At 44.8% G+C, this 3,565-nt stretch overlaps 1 non-coding gene across 1 annotated transcript; it reads right to left on the bottom strand.

Moving 5' to 3' along the window:
• Positions 1-650: 650 nt before the first annotated feature.
• On the bottom strand, positions 651-841 carry LOC137916880 (U2 spliceosomal RNA). The gene has a single exon (XR_011106540.1). It is a non-coding gene; the product is annotated as a U2 spliceosomal RNA (small nuclear RNA).
• Positions 842-3,565: the final 2,724 nt, after the last annotated feature.

Here is a 3,565-nt window from a genome sequence, read left to right as displayed (position 1 = left end):
TACAAACTCTTGAGAAACCATGGAAATAAACATTCCACAAAGAATGGGGCTATCGATTATTACTTTTTCGAATCTTGTGTTGTTTTAACAGGTAAAAAAATAAAAACTAATTTAAACAGTAGATCTCCAATCCCAGTCAGAACTGCTGCTGCAGCATGATTCCAGAACGGACTGAGAATCCTCTTGAGCTGCTTCGACCAGGAATATCTCTTGCCCTGGGATAGTTTCACTGCATAAATATACATGCCTGTATGCAGTATATACATGTAAACATGTACATGCCTGTATGCAGTATATACATGTATACATGTACAGAACGATGGGATCCGGCCCCGGCTGTGCAGAGTCGCTTTAGCGAGATCCCCAAGTCGTTCCAGAAGACAGTTCCATTATTGAGCGCGAGTATCGATTCCAGCCGATCAATCACATGATGTAATATCCTATTCTAACACAAGATGGCGCCACCACGTAACACGGATGACGTCATTAGAGTTTTCCTGACTGACTTTTTTATCCATGTCAATAAGTGTCCACGTCCACGCCGGCACTGAACGTGTTGTCCCCTGGGTCGTGACGTCACGCTGCGTGGGAAAACACGGACCCGGCGGAGCTCGCTGCAGCTTCTATGGTCGTATTTCTGAACATCAAAGGGGGGGTGCACCGGTCCTGGAGGTACTGCAATACCAGGTCGATGCGTGGAGTGGACGGAGCAAGCCCCTATTCCACCTCCCTGCTCCAAAAATCAATTTAATATATGGTCCCCGGGTAGGGGACGTATCAGATATTAAACTGATAAGAACAGATACTACACTTGATCTTAGCCAAAAGGCCGAGAAGCGATGACCGGAATAGGGTCCGAGGCGGGGGGGTCCTCCGCCGCCCCGTCCTTCTCACTGACGGTCCGCAGAACCGAGTCACGAACCGGGACCGGATCCGGGTCGCGTGAATAACGAATAACATAAAACACAGCGCAGTGAAGAAAACGTCACAGAACGGCGGGGAAAGAGAGTTATTTTAGTTACCCGCAGTCTGGTAGACACTTCCGGGTCACGTGTTTCATGCTAAACCAATGAAAACTCAAAGCCGGGAAAATCTCCTTATTTTTTAGTGTTTTGAAGGCGTAAGAAATGTTTTTATTCGAAATATGCTAACCCTAACGTAGTTCAGCTACAGTTGGAAAAAAGACGAGGTTTTTAAATGGCATTAAAATTAAAATTTAAATGTTTTGTTTGAAATGCCGGAGTCGACAGCCTCTAGTGGACGCAAGTCGTAACTGCAGCACACTTTCCTGAATAAACACAACGAAGAGAATATTTTCCGGATAAAATCTCACATTTGTAAAACATTAACTGCGCAAAGAAAATCCTACTCACTGTGTTGATATGCAATGTAATTCTGATATATTATGTGACCAGCAGAGGGCATCAGATCATAAAGAATGGAGCACGAGGAATGGTAATAGAGACTGCGACATTAGAGCCAAGATCATTTGTTCATGGAAGAAGTCTCGTGATTTCAAGATGAACACATTCACGAGTTGTGAACGCGTTAACAGACACGTTGTCATCCACCCAGCCCTGCAGCCAGTCGAACCTCCGTTGTAGAATACAATTAGTTCTGTAATACTGTTCAGAATTTATTCAAAAGTCGAAGTTATATTTCCCGTAAGAAATAGTGGAAACTAGATGAATTCCCTTTTCTTTCTATTTAGCTGAGTTTAAAAATAAAAATACATTTTGAAATGGTTGATTTCTCCATATCGTTATGCGCAGTTTTCTTGAGAAAAATCGAAATCCGAAGACACCGGACGCCATTTTCGTATTTGGCGATTATTTCCTTCGTTAATTGAACAGCTTTCCAGGAGTATTACTGCTGACTTCTTTTTTTTCTTTTTCTTTTTTTATCAATGTCTCAGAGCTAAAGAAAACAAGAGTTAAAAAAACAAAACAATTCATCTCAAGTTTAAAGAAAAATCAAATAACTACAAAATAAAACAGGCAAAATACCTCGTTGGCTGAGTAGCGGGAGAGGAATCAGCCGTAGTTTTCTTCTTCTTGAATAATTTCTTGTTGTTTCTTAATTTCTTGACTTTTATCTTGGCGTCGCTTCTTTTTTTCTCTCTCGCTCGAGGTGGCTTCATCTAAGGCTAACTTCTACGCTGCGTTTGAAGCCCACTCTTGTAACCAGCTTACCCACCACTGATGATGGATTTACCAGATTTATGTAACCAAAAAACTCGAACGAATCCTTTGAGGGTTTGCATTATAAAAAAAAATTATAATGTTTTCCTGCAACGTAAATCTGGAACGTAATGTCAGTCACTGGGAGGAAACAGGAATACACAAACTTCCTGTGCTAGCTCTCTGAAGGGACAAACTAAAGTCAGCGTGTGTGTTTTTTTTGTCTGTATAGATTTATATAAAGATTAGAAACTATATGTGATGAAGTATTGATAGACTATTTATAGATGTGTATATGTTTAGAATCCAAAAATACAAATCAGCTAAATGAGTATGTTTAAACGATGGTGAAGGTGAGTCAAGAGGGTTAAGTGTGCACATTCGTGACTTCTCAAACTCTACATCGCCTCAACAGGACGGTCACGACTCATCCGTAATCAGATCCGAGTCCAGTCGTCTGCTGTCATCGGAACGGATCAGTTCATGTAATAAATAGTTAGTAACACACAGGACTCGAATGGACATTTTTTTGCTAATTTTATTTAAAGTTGTGATTATAGTTCAGGAGAAACATTTTACATTTGACACCAGAGAAGCCTGTTCTCCTGCTTTGGCCAGAGCTTTCTGGTGTTTACCAGAAAGCTCTGTAGTGGACATATGTCCATTATATGACCGTGCACTGCTTCCCCCTCCTGAGACGCCGGATGGTGGTCCAGAACCTCTTCCAAGCCGTCCGGAAGTCGTTTTCCACGGCCTCACCGAACTCCTCCCATGCCCGGGTTTCTGCCTCGGCAACCGCGGTAGCTGCGCCCCGCTTGGTCTGTCGGTACCTGTCTGCTGCCAAAAAGGCCTGATAGGACTCCTTCTTCAGCTTGACGGCGTCCCTCACCACCGGTGTCCACCAAGAGGTTCTGGGATTGCCGCCACGACAGGCACCGACCACCTTACGGCCACAGCACCGATCGGCCGCTTCAACAATGGAGGCACGAAACATGGTCCACTCGGACTCGATGTCCCCTGCCTCCCCCGGTACATGGTCGAAGCTCTCCCGGAGGTGGGAGTTAAAACTCCTTCTGACAGGAGATTCTGCCAGACGTTCCCGACAGACCCTCACAATGCGTTTGGGCCTGCCAGGTCTGTCCGGCATCCTCCCCCACCATCGGAGTTGACTCACCACCAGGTGATGGTCGGTTGACAGCTCCGCCCCTCTCTTCACCCGAGTGTCCAAGACATGCGGCCGCAAGTCCGGTGAGACGACTACAAAGTCGATCATCGAGCGTGTCCTGGTGCCAAGTGCACATATGTCCGGACACCCTTATGCTTGAAGAAGCATAAGGGTGTCCGGACATATGTGCAGGGGCGGAGCTGTCCGGAGGTTAAATAAG

The sequence above is a fragment of the Brachionichthys hirsutus genome, unplaced genomic scaffold (genome assembly GCF_040956055.1).
Source record: "Brachionichthys hirsutus isolate HB-005 unplaced genomic scaffold, CSIRO-AGI_Bhir_v1 contig_404, whole genome shotgun sequence".
Lineage (NCBI taxonomy): Eukaryota > Metazoa > Chordata > Actinopteri > Lophiiformes > Brachionichthyidae > Brachionichthys > Brachionichthys hirsutus.
This window is presented reverse-complemented; position numbering and strand designations above follow the sequence as displayed.